Source organism: Pavona decussata, unplaced genomic scaffold (genome assembly GCF_977016875.1).
Source record: "Pavona decussata unplaced genomic scaffold, jaPavDecu1.1 SCAFFOLD_217, whole genome shotgun sequence".
Lineage (NCBI taxonomy): Eukaryota > Metazoa > Cnidaria > Anthozoa > Scleractinia > Agariciidae > Pavona > Pavona decussata.
Genome location: NW_028145622.1, coordinates 888,913 through 902,500, shown reverse-complemented (window position 1 = coordinate 902,500; position 13,588 = coordinate 888,913).

The following is a 13,588-nucleotide window of genomic DNA, read 5'->3' as shown; positions in this document are numbered from 1 at the left end:
CATAGAGCAAAGGGAGCAAAAATAGAGTTATGTTACGGAAAAAAGGTACCGGGCCTGGGAGCCTGCGGTGCAAACTGAGATGTTGGTAGTAGTTAAGCATTATCAATTGTGAGCCAGTGTGGAAGCGACTTATATTTAACAATTATCCTGCGAAATTACGTGGAAATATCGCCTGATACTTAGCCTATGAAGCCACAGGCCGAGTCGGCTGAAATCAGGGGATATTCCGGAAGATTGAGCAGGATAATTGTTTTATTATTCAACACATTGCTAGCAAAGCACAGTTTTATTGCAGAAAAGCTGGAGACGATTTATTTTATTTTATTTTATTTTATTTTATTTTATTTTATTTCATTTTTCTCCCCGACACACCAGATTACGTAAATCGCAGGATATCTGCTGACAACGGACGACGAATATTTAGTGCAGGATCGATGATCATATTTGGGGCAATGTTACAATGTGTTGAATAATAACTACCGTTAGGCTCAATTTATGCGTCGTGTTTTAGACGCTTTTAATGTAATTTAAGCCCCGATAAAGTTGGTAGAAAGGGAAATTAGTCAACCCAAGTAAAGCAGGTTAGTTTGAGATGTAGGTGGCTATAAACGGTTTAAGAGAACGCAGTATATGTGTAACTTACATTGTATTCAACACGACAAAAATGTCATGTATCAGTTAGGCCTTTGAAGAAGATAAGATGCAAGAAAGTTTTAGTTTTAAACTATAAGGTCAGATAAAAAAAGTAGATAAAAAAAGTTATAGATAAAAAATGTTTGTTTTATTGCTTTATATACAACTTATTTTATGACAAGTTTTGGAAGCATTTTTCAGCGCTTCTGATTCGTTTACTTCTGGATAACGTTTTCCGTTTTCCGTTGCGTTTGTCACAATTCTATGACATCTCCCAGCTTTATTGATAGACAAATCAACCAATCAAATGTTTGGTTCATAATCAACAGAGTTGATAAGGTAAATTGGCTACCGTAAAGAGATTCGAGTGCTGACGTTTTAAGCTTTAGCCCTTCGTCAGAGCGAATCAAATTACCTTCTCATAAAGTTGATAAAAACAATTCTTTTTCTACTCTCCACAGACGCGGCACCGTAGTTTCTTTAGAAACTAACCACCTGACCAGCCAATAAGCCATTCAATCGATCAATCATTCGATCGATCAGACCAATGAAATTTAAAATTACAATCTCGCATAGAACATAAACCTCGATCCCTAAAGTTACGTCATAAAGTGTCTGATTAGATTTCGAGATAATCGACAACGTTTAAAATTAGAGGCTACGCGCTACCGTTGCCATGGTAATAGTTGTTGCTTGGAAACTGATAAGAAAACTAACTTTGATCATAGGTGGAAAAGATGATATAGTATGAAGGAGATCGAAGTTTATCTTCTATGCGAGATTGTTATTTCAAAACTTCCACCATAAGTCCAGAAAAACTGCTGCGAGCCTCCTTAAGCCGCACAATCAACATGTATATACTCCCCACTGTTTCCTCTGTATTTTGCATGGCGCTAGTTGGAAGAATTTCTTTAGGTATCAAAACACTCACCTTTGGTGGTGATTCTGCATATTCTCATTACCTATTTGTTTGATCAAGTAAGGACATTGTAAAGAGAAATTAGATGCTGGTCACTATTTGGGCTTGAAGAGTTAAAGGGAGGGGTTCACGGTTCTGCGCATGTCCATGAATTAAAATACTTTTTCGCCTTTACTCGCTATGACCCAAGCCTGTTTAACTTAATTTCGTTGTTTATTAACCATTCGGAAGGGAATAGGTAACTCGGGTGGTAATTTTTTCTTATGATTGCGTTATTTCGCATGCAAATAACTGTAAACACATCAACCGTGGAATAAATCCCACGGGTCAACGCTAAATTCAATATCGACAATATGAGTACAATCCACTAGCATTTTCTGTGAACTTTGGTCATCAGTCATTTTGCTTGGACTAATTATAGAATGTGATTACTGAAGTACATGTGAGTGGGATTTTTAAGGCCATAAAGTTGATAAGAAAGAGAATAAAGCATTTAGATTCATGCACATGCGCTGAAATGTGAACCCCTCCCTTTAAAACCTGGTTCACTCCTGCGAGATAAGCTGAAGAATAGGAAAAATTGTGGATGGACCAGCGTAACATGCGCAGAACGTTTAATTTTCTTGTGCCTATCTCACACTGCTTCACACTAGTGAAATGAGCACAAACATAGGACCACATAAGCATGCGCTGTACTGCTGAGGTCTTATGCTTACGCTTGTGCTTATCTCACGCCAGTTCACATTTGTGACATAATCATAATCCTGAGAAGAAAATTGCGAGAGTGCTTTTGATCATCTCACAGCGGTTCACACACAATTTTTATTTTTTGCTTATGTTTATTGTACAAGTGTGAACCTGCACGCTTAGTCACAATGTGTTACACTTCAAAAACACACCTGGGACGAGTTGCATAAAACTTTAAATACTATCGTCAGACGTTAAAATACTGATTGTGACTGGGATGAACGCCTGGCGTAAGCAGTAACGCCCGACGTTAAATTTTATGCAACTCACCCCTGATGATCACTGTCTCACCTACAAAGCACATACTCCCCCACCCCTCCCACCATGCTATTGCGTTCGCTTTGTTTTCGCACGCAAGTCCCGCCCAGACGCGAGCTTGCTCTGTAAAAAACTAGACTGTTCACAGTCCCCCTATTTTCCCGTGGGATTCTCGAGACTGGTACACTTCGATAGAGCTGCCGCCATCTTGAGCGAGCAAGATCTGGGGAGAGTGTCTAAAAAAAACCCACTACGGCTCCCCTTGGTAGTTTAGACACTCTCCCCAGATCGCGCTTGCTTTTACAAACCAAGATGGCGGAGAAAAACTGAAAGTGTTTAGTGTTATCGAGGTGTTCCCCATTCAGACCCTCATCTTAACTTTGGAGGGCGTCGTTAATCTAGCCCCAGGAACCACAGTTAGATTTGCTTTGATACGTCTTACACTATTTAGTCTACAAAAGAATCTGATCTTTTTGACGACGCAAAGTAAATGATAGAAGCGACAACTGTTGAGAATTTTTTCTAGAAGTATTTCACTCCCAAAAACGAAATAAATTGCGCCCGTGAGCGAGGAACCAAAATTTTCGCAATTGATACGCCGGCGTATAGCACGACTTTGGCGATAGCATATTAATTCATAAGCACGCTTGTCAAAATTCGCACTGGGGTCGTTTTTAGTAGTTGTTGATTGGCTCCAGCATCTAATGCATATTCATTACACCTTCTACACTTTGCATCAAAGCAACGAACTTTCCGACAAGTTAAGACGTGTGAGGACGAACTCTGCTCTTGAAAATTTACCGAAATAGAAGGAAGAAGACTTGGCTTCAAACAAAGTAACAAATATATATGGTGAGTATATATTTTTTGTAGGATTTCAGTCCGCAAACTTTCAAACTCTTAGTAAACGAGCAGGACCAGGAATTATTTTGGTCTGCCAGCTTGAACAGATTCAGTTCAACGTATTTTCCAAAGTACAATAATACCACAATTCGCGAACGTTCAATTTCAGTTGTTATCACTCAAAATCCTATCCCGAGAAAGAGAAGGAAAGAAAGAAAAAGGCTACGAGCAAGTTAGTTTTGTTCGCCGTTTAATGTTCAAGCGATTTTAGATTGACTTGTTCGAAACACTGAGCACGTGCTTTGACGTGGCACCTTTGGTCGTTTCACGGGCTTTGTTGCAATGGAAGTATTTCGTATTTTAGTTTATCTAACGTTCTGAAAGCTTGAAAATATACACCAGAAATACTTCTTTGAGCTAATTTAAAGACTTCAATGAAAATTTATTTGTCAAATTCAATCTACCTCCACTGAGAGGCAAACCAAGTAATCTCAACAGCTAGGAAAGAAAGGATCCCTTTATACCTTAGTAAAGTGGGTGTACTTTGTAATTTCTGAAAAAAAAAAAAAAACTCATGATTTTGTTTTTTTTCCTTTCTTAAAGGTGAAGTGATCAGAGAAAAGAACAACACGCAAGAGGAAGAAAAGAATCGCAGAGCAAGAAATGGACTGCAGAAAAAGGGATTAAAGATAAGCTAAGAAAATTGATTATTAGTTTTGATAAAAAAAAATACCTCTGATGGAAGATGATCATATGTGAAAGTTGGCTATTAATAATTAAAAAAATTCGGCGCATGCGTATTTTGGGCGCCCGTATTTTTTTAAGTCTTTTGGCGGGAAAATTAAACAAAATTGAACAGAAGTTACCCTAACAACGAACGAGAGCCAAACATTAAATTGTGCAACATGCGTTGGTCAAATTTGACTAAAACATGAACGATTGTGGTATGTAGACTTTGCTGAAAATTTTCATTTCTAGAGAAACTACTCTTGCCAAAAAAAAAAAAGCAAAATTTACACGACGAAGCACTATAAACAAGAACTTTCCATGAAAAACCTAGTTTTTGTGATTTACTTGAATGTTTATTTTGATTTTAACCGAGATTGCACTTGGAATGTTTTGGCTCGCTAAAAAAATAAGTAAAATGCATATTTACAAAGTTTATAACCGACTATAATCACCGGTGGGTACAACTTTTCACGATTTCTTCCATCAAACCCCGCTATAAACTAAAGTTTGAAATTAAACTTCAAGAAAAGACAAAGTAGACTACAATTACGACAAAATTCAAATTTAGTTCATGCAGAATTTGGCTTAGTTACGGTCGGTTTGGTATGAATTTGTTTTATATATATCAAGTCATTGTTTAATAAACATTTTTTTTTTTCAAAACCCGATAAAACTAAGCAGATTCGTAGAATTTTAAACTTCTGCTGTTGACCAAACCTGTAGACAATTGCAATAATTTTGAATTAAAGCGAACATGCCTCAGCTATAAAAATTACTAGTTTGTTTAACGAAGAAAACGACATTTTTCTCCGTCCGTGTTACGAAATCTAAACTACGGTGGCTTACCGAAGAGTGACATTTTTTTGAAAGCGATAAAAAAAAAAAAAAAAAAATACAAAAGATGTGTTGAAAATAGCCCTTTTCACGGTTAATTTTTCTCATTTGCATTACAAAGTTATCCAACGTTGTTGCGAGGCAATTTCGGGCTAAAACTACAAAATAGCCCGAAATTGCCTCACATACATGCTAGATTTCAGTTAGAGAGTTAACCGTGAAAAGGGCTATTCACGTGAAATTTTTTTTTAAATGCTATTCGAAGCCCTTTTGATACAGTGCGCCTTCGTGTTTACAGAGATCGAATTCGATTCACCGAAGAAAATAAACTTCGATCTTAGTCCACTTTGGAAAATAATTTTTATACCTATGTTGTACCTTGACCAAAAAAGTTCTTGACTTGCTCGCGTTCCCATGCTTTTGTTGCGAGGGCTTGTCATCTACAAAGTGACCTGAAAATCAAACAAAATCTACAATTAGAACGTTAAATTTTAATCACCTTTATTTATATCGGTTCAGTCTACAAGGTCCATCATTTAAAGGGGCAATATCATGGGAGATCGATGGGAGATATCGTGATTTTTGGCCAAAATTCACTAAATTTAAACTTTGAACATTGTGTTAATTAATTTCTGAATCGCTAATTTAAAGAAATGTTAATAGTGATTCTAAGACAAAAGGTTGAACCAAAATATAGTACAACCGGCGATTTTTAGTACGTTACAACAGCGAAATTTGAAAACGTCCGCCAGACGTTTTCAAATTTGAACCCCTCTCGATCTTGGTCATCTGCCGGCGAAAATATCCTGGGATAGTTTCTTTGCATTCTGACAGTCTTTTAATGGGATTTTGTCATTATATCTTGGATGCTATCAACCGAATAGCGTCTTTCCGATTTTCGATGTGTTACTAAAAATAGCGTGATACTGTCCCTTTAAGGTTCAAAATCTTAAGCTTTGGCGACGAAAATATTAAAAGATAACTAGTCTTTTGGACATACTATTCCCTTGTTTTTCTCAACACGTATGCAAATCATTGCTTGTTAACACTTGTTTTAACTACGTGCAAACCTTTGCTATGCGCACGGCCAGATTACATTTGAAATTGGGCAGCTATGGATAAACCCTGGGGTTCCAATAAGGACGAAAGAGCTCCCATTTATCTTTAATTGTTCAGATTTAGTGTCCACTGTGCGTAAGGGTATTGAAGGGTATGTGGAGTGTTTTTAATGGTTTGTATAACCTTGTTCCCAGCATCTAACTGCATCTTCTCTGTTTCTCCTTTAAGAAAGGAAGAGAGAGAAGAACTCTTACGCTCACCGAAAAATGAACTCTACAAATTTTGCGCAATGTTATTCCGTGTGTCTCAGCTTTAGAGCAATATTAGAAGAGGCGATTTTTAACTCAACAATGTTGCGTTGTTAAACTAACTTTCTCTTACCGCTATAACACGAAATATTCTGGCAAATAAAATACGTCTCCATCATTTTAATATAGATTGGGAATTTACTCTCGACTTAAGATTTCAACGAGCTTTAAGAGAATGGCAGATAGTCGACAAAAGAAGGTCTCCCTATAAAACGTTTTGTCGGCAGAGTTAATTGAGCCAGAGTCCTTATTACTATGGACACCAATGATCAGTGTCCGTTTAAACGCGAACCGATGGACATTCGGAACCCGTTCCTCGAAGGTCCCAACACTTAACGGGCCTTTTGGGATATCGTTTTGAATTGACTGGAGGGACTTTAAGAAAACCTTCTTAATACCCGCTGATTAGATCTAAACATTGTACACACAAATAACCCTTCCACATGCCGCCACTCCTGTCCACCCTCCACACCCACACCAAAAGGACCCTTAATTGAAACTAATACTTATTTTCTAGACGTCAGAGTGCATTTAAGACGATTTGGCCCAAGCGAACAGAAATACCATTTGCCCTGTCAAAAATTTGGTCTATCCGAAAAAAAGATTGTTTTGTCACGAAATTTAAATTTACGAGCGAATCGAACTTCACTCGCTGCGTCTTATGGGCTCCTCATTCCAAACTTCTTTAAAATTTTATTCTATGTTCCTTTAAAATCTCATTTTGACGTTACATGATGATTCATACCAACGAGATTTCGAAAATTTCCATTTTTCTTACGGCCGAGACACACGGTGTAACACTAAGGCTAACATTGGTACAATATCGTGCGCAAGAAAGTTGGAGTGAATGATGAAAGGAACTTCTACTCTTCCCTAAAACAAATCGACGTTAAATTGTTCAAAATTTTGTTGAAATTTCAAAGCGTGGTTTCAAAAGTGGAGATAAATCCTTTTCTGTGCTAAAAAATTGGATATGATTACTGCCGTTTTGGCGCGTAAATTTCTCGCGCTCCCCCATTTTGGGTTGTATGACGTCATACGGTTGCCGCTATAGTCAGGAAGCAGATTTTCTTTTGTGTAGAATTATTGGGCAGCTATATCTGAGCTGATTTTCTAGAAGGTCGCTACAGAAATTACAGTTTTCGTTAACTTTTCTTAAGATATTCATTTCTTTTTCTTTTTCTTTTCTTTTTTTTTTTTAGCGTTTTCCATTGAATTTCACATCAATAAGTACATGGATTACAAGGGTCATTAGTAGACGTTTGTGAAACAAAAATCGTTTTCATTAGACCTAGCGTTTTGTTTGGCTTCCTGAATCAAAGTTTTCCCGAGGAGATCATTATGTCTAGTGTGGAAAAAGGTCTTACGAGCGCAGCTCCTGTCTCATCTAATATGCTCCCTATCGGGTCCTTTTTTGAGCTTAACGGGTACTAATTTTCAGTTACTAAAGCAGAGACTAAGGGTTGCATATTGTGAGCTTTGCTTGAGGAGGTAGCAGTCTTTGGCCGTAGAAAGTAGGTTTTAGGGATGATTTCTTGTCGGGAAGCATGAAATTATCGGGAATTTTTGACTCGGCCAAAGACCGGGTTTTGGGTGAGATTTTATATGCGTTGGCGCCGTTAATAATTGCCAAGTGTCACACTTGTTTTGTCGGGTCACAGGTCATGTTACATTTCATGCAGATGCCAATGTCATGCCTAATTCCAAAAAAAAAGCCAAACTTTTCTTTTTCATACTATTCTTTGACCTGACACTCTTGTGATGAGCAGTAACTGAAGTCTTGTTAATGACTAGCATATTCCTTCAGCGTAGAAAGTCTCAAAATGTGCTTAATTTCTGTAGCCACCTTCTGGAAAATCAGCTCAGATATGACGTCACGGAATCCAAATTTTTGGCGCGAGGAAAAGCGAAAATACGCGACAATAAAATCCAATTTGTAGAACAATAAAATCTCCACTTTTCCAATCACCATTTCGAACAATTTAACGTCAATTTGTTGGAAGAGTGGAAGTTGTCTTTAACCATATGAACGTCTTGACCATTCTGCCTGCAAAATTTTTTGGTATGGACACACCGTGTTATGAGCAATGCTACGCGCAGTGTCACAGCACGCGTTAGAATGGGCCGATATCAATACCAAATGTTCGATGTCATTGGCATTTGATATCCATGGTCACAAAAATCGAAAACAGAACGTGGAAGTCATTTACCAAGTAAAAGCTATATATAGAGTATAACTTATTATTAAATCAAGCTAAATGCAATGCAAAATATTGTAAGATTCCTACGCTTCGAATTTTCAAGAGCCGTGAACTTCGAATAGACCATATTCGTATTCTCGGTAGTGAACTGGATGGAGTTTGCAATGGAGGCTCTTGCGGGGGAATATATTAGAAACTATTTGCATGTGAAAAGACTTCCCCGCATAAGCCTAGTTCCAGTTCAATACTGAGAATACGGATACGGTCTATTAACCATCTTCAGCAACTTAAATCAATTATTGTCAAGACAAATACAACTTTATCAAAACTCACCATTGTCAGCAATATCTCTGATTTTCTTCTTTTCTCCATCCCTTCGATCTCTCTGCTTGAATTGAATCCCTATCATAGAGAATTTTTAATATGAGGGACAAGTCAAGATTCAAGTGACAGAAAACATGTTGAAGGACATAAATAAGGCAGGGTAGGCTGTAAAGAGGTACAGACCCAATCCATCAAAAAAGTGAACGGAATCAGTGCTCTATTAAAAAAAACGAAAAACAATTCGTGGCGTATGAGGGCTTAATGCGCAAATAATTTGTTTGCACCGCAAAATCCCGGCTGTCCTTAGAAACCTCCTCAATCCCCAAACCACGAAAAACCCACGGGGGAATTCCGCCAGTGAGACCATAGAAACAGCCCGCTTCAAATTCACAATTCCCCCAGCACGTTACAAGGTCAAATGCTCGGAATATACCCGGTGGTGTTAATATAATGGTTTGATTTGATCGGGATAAAGCAACTCCACCCAATGGCAGACCCTCGTTGGTATTTGATACCAGAGGCGTAAACGAGAATTAAAATCGGCGAACATTTTTACTACCCTAAAACTAACAATCTAAATAAACAAGAGAAAGGAAAACTCGCCTGTGATTAGTATCTCTTCTTTTGCTTTGTGTTTAACTTCCACTCTAACTTCAATCATGTTCAGTAGTGTTGCCCTTTAAATGCAACGTAACTTTGGTTAATATAGTGCACAGGTCATAGTTGCTGGAGTAAACTGCATAGTTGCAGTGCACGTCAAAAGAATCAGCTGGGTCGCTTAGGAAAGCCTTTGACACTCAGTCAGCTTTCGATGTCAATTGAATTTGTGCGTAAGGCAAGTAAGGTAGAACATTAGCATTTAAGGGGGCTCGCAGCAGTTTTTCCGCACTTAGGGTGGAAGTTTTGACATTACAATTTCGCATAGCTGCCATGGAAAAATTACAGTGACACCTGTAGTCATTATCGTTTTTCCTGGTAAATGAGCATATTCGTGCTGTATTGGGCAAGCTCTGAAACTGGTGAATGGATATAATCCGGCAAACCATATTTCGACAAAAACTCCTAACGCTTAGCAGCTCAATACATAGGTTGGCCGGCAATATACCAAAAGAAAACATTTCGATTTCACTTTGGAACCCAGGCTCCTGATTTGCTAACATAACCTCTATCTTAGATAATAATAGGGTAAGGATGAAGAGTTACGTCGTTTAAGATTTCCACATTTAATTAACCATCTTCAAATGTAGGGCCATTTGACATTGTTGATACAACGGGGCTTTTTGAGGTTTTCTTAGACCTTTAGGGGAGAGAAGCAGCACTGTCACCCCCTTCCCCAGAGTATCATAGCTATGCAACGATCGAACTTACAGTACACGAAAAACCTTCAGGATTGCTTTCTTTGAGGTTCTTGAAAAGTTTAATGACGTCCTTTGACACTGGGATGACGCCACTACAAATGTATTTACAAATGTTGGCCGCCATGGAAAACCACAGAAATTTGACCACCGGAGGAGGGGAGGGGGACAATAGAGCAGGAGGGAGAGGAGTGCAAATCTGCTGCCGTCACGGACTTTGGACGTCGCATACAAGCAAAGTCTACCACAAACCTAATTTTGGTCTGACCTGTCACAAGGTCATTTACAGCTTATTCAATCTAAGTTGTCGGAATTCAAAGCCTCAACTTTAACCAACAAGGCCGAAAGGTAGTATAGGTAGTATTCGCGTGCAACCCTAAACGAGAACTGCACGGCTAAATATAATGGCGTTTTGCCCGGAACACCCTAAGTGAGAGCAAAATCCGAAATTTACACCCCCATGCGAGACGATGAGCATCCCCGCCCCTTTCATATGAGAGTCTCCCCCGCCCCCGGGGGGCCCACTATCCAAGAGGAGATATATAAAGTAACCACTCTTTGAACAACTGGGGCCGGGCCTTATCCTTGTTTATTTCCCCATAAATTAATTTTAACCCATAAGCTAAGGATAAAATGCTCAAAACTCAGTTGTACGCTGATCAATTAATTTATGTTGCGACCTGTGTTTAGCAAATGTTTAACAGTTTCATCATGCCATAAGATGACTCCTAGATAAGCCATGTGCATATAGAATATTGTTGAGCAAGCTCAAAATATTATTAAACGACAAAACAAAAACGCTAAACAAACAGACAGTCATTTTGCCAGTACAAAACAAAAATCGCCTGGCTAGCACTTTGTGAGAAACTTAAATGGTTAACGATATTAATTGAACTATGACTCAACTACCGAATTAACTTACTAATCGACTTTCATTTCAAGATTAACTTATAAAAAATTGTTACGTCGTCGAGAAATTACCTGTCAAAGGATGAATGTTCCTTGAACTTTCATATTCGTTACTCCAGCCGATCGATGAACGTCAAAGCCTTGCTCTCTGCGTCGTTTAGTCTTCAGTGGTGCTTGTTTTACAGTCTTGTGGTTCTCCAGCGCTTTGCAGTCGCCTTGAGTTCTTTAGGTAGAGATAATACTCCATAAAAGCGCAAAAACAAGGATCTCTGAGATATTGGATGTTAACTTTGCGAACGGCGCCATGTGCAAGAAGATGAGAGATGAATTAAAGATGAATTTTCGCAGTATATTTGCAATTCAAATTGATGATAACAAATGCAGATTCCAAAGACAAGCAGAAACATACAACGGCTGAGTGGAAATGAGAAAAAATAACGAAAACTGTACATGCATGTAGTTTAGGGACTTAAGGAAAAGCACAAAAATGCAAACTTGAAGCGAAACTCAGTTTGTGCATGCTGTGGTAAAATACTTAATTAAAATTGCAGCCTGCAATCAGCGACGAGAGAGGCTACGCTTGTAGCTAGGGTTCGAGAAAATGAAAAATTTTCAAGCTGACAAAATGCACGTGCTTCTAGTTCCCTTGCGCGTGCGCTTATGTTGGTGCACGTTTTAATCGCCGACTGCAAAATGTAAATTGGTCTAATGACGTAACAACTTACGAACACCGTCAAAAAACTTGATTTCAATTAATCTAATATACAGACAGGTTGGACATCTACAGTAGATCCCGTAAAAAAAAAATAATAATAAATAAACAAACAAATAAATAAATAAATAAATAAATGAAGGAAGGAAGGAAGGAAGGAAGGAAGGAAGGAATGAATGAATGAATGAATGAATGAATGAATGAATAAAACAAATCACTTTATTTGAATTTAAGGATGAAATTTTAGGATGTGATCAATCAATCGGATGGAAGTTGTTGAACAACACGCAACGAAAGTATGATGATATACTTTGAGCAAAAACAAAACAAAACAAAACAAAACAAAGCGAAGAGTGTGTGAATGTTACCACACGGTATAACCGGTCCGAGTGTTTGTTCTTCTTTTTTTTTGTTAAGGTAACCAAGCGGTGCCACCTTTTCTTTTAATCTCTTTGTCTTCCAAAAAGCCAGAAAAAGGATTGAGGAACGGGCTTCCTTGAACTTCTGTAAACCGTCCTTTTGGAGCCATCTCAGCCGGCAGGGACTGAGTACTAGAACCAATGTTTGGCACTGGGAACGAGGAAGGACTTCAAAGTGTTCAAATTCAGCTGAATTTCGTTTTAAAGGCACGCAATTAACCGAACACTGAATGCTTAACTTAATTAAAATGTTTTGTAATCGTGATTTTCAAATCCGGTCCCGCTGCAATGTTTTGCATGTATTGTGATCGAAGTATTGAGGATCTAGATCTCCAACCGTTCGTTTGTGTGTGAGTTGCTGGTTTTGCGATCATACTTGTGGTTAGGGCGTTTGGTAATTAGAAGCTATACCCGGAAGTTGAATAGTCGGATCAGCTCAATAACGTTTTTTAATAATTTTTCATTTTTGACAGTTTGGAGGAGAGCACAGGAAAGACAGCTGGCTAAAGGATTTGGAATGAATCGTTATAATAAAATATCTACAATTACGCAGATTTGTTGTTTAAAGCTAATTTATTTCCAAACGTTGATTTCTCCACATGTGTGAATAACGAATGTCACCTATTTTGAGTGATAAAGGGTAAATGCAGCTTTTTCCCTTGTCATATGTTTTTTATATGATGGATTTTTGGCGTATTTAAAACATAGAAAAAAACGGGTCAATGATTCCTGAAAAGAATTGTTATAATTTAAAAAAAAGAAATCTTAATTTTAATTTACTTTGACCTTTTTTTACCTTCGTTTTAGATTTCACCAGTTGTGTGACGAGTGCTTAGCCGGCACTCCATCTGTAGTTTTATTTTTTAGTTCCAGGCCACCAAAAAAATGGCTTCTATCAGTGCTGTGGTCACTTTCTATCGCAATTCGAGGATAAACAGCAGCCTCTGGCCGCAACAATAAGGATAAATATATGTACCAATGAAAAAAAAAAATCGTTTTATTTTGGTAGACATAACAGACCATTGCGCTGACTTAACACCGTTCAAAATCATCTAGTAAAGAATTGCAGTCAGCTAATGTCCCTGCATCTCAGGTGACGTGACTCAGTGCGTGACTAGATTATGACACGTGTTATATAAACTGACTTATCTCATGCTTAAATCGATTTTTTTAACAGTTTATTGACTAAACGGCATTAAAAATGTTGTTTACACACTAGAGCTATACCCCATTGACACCCTCTTAATTCGTCTAAATTCAACTGAATGGAATAAAAAAATAGAGAAAAAAGCAGACAAAAATAATCTCCTGTTTGTTTATATGTCTAAAATAAGATAT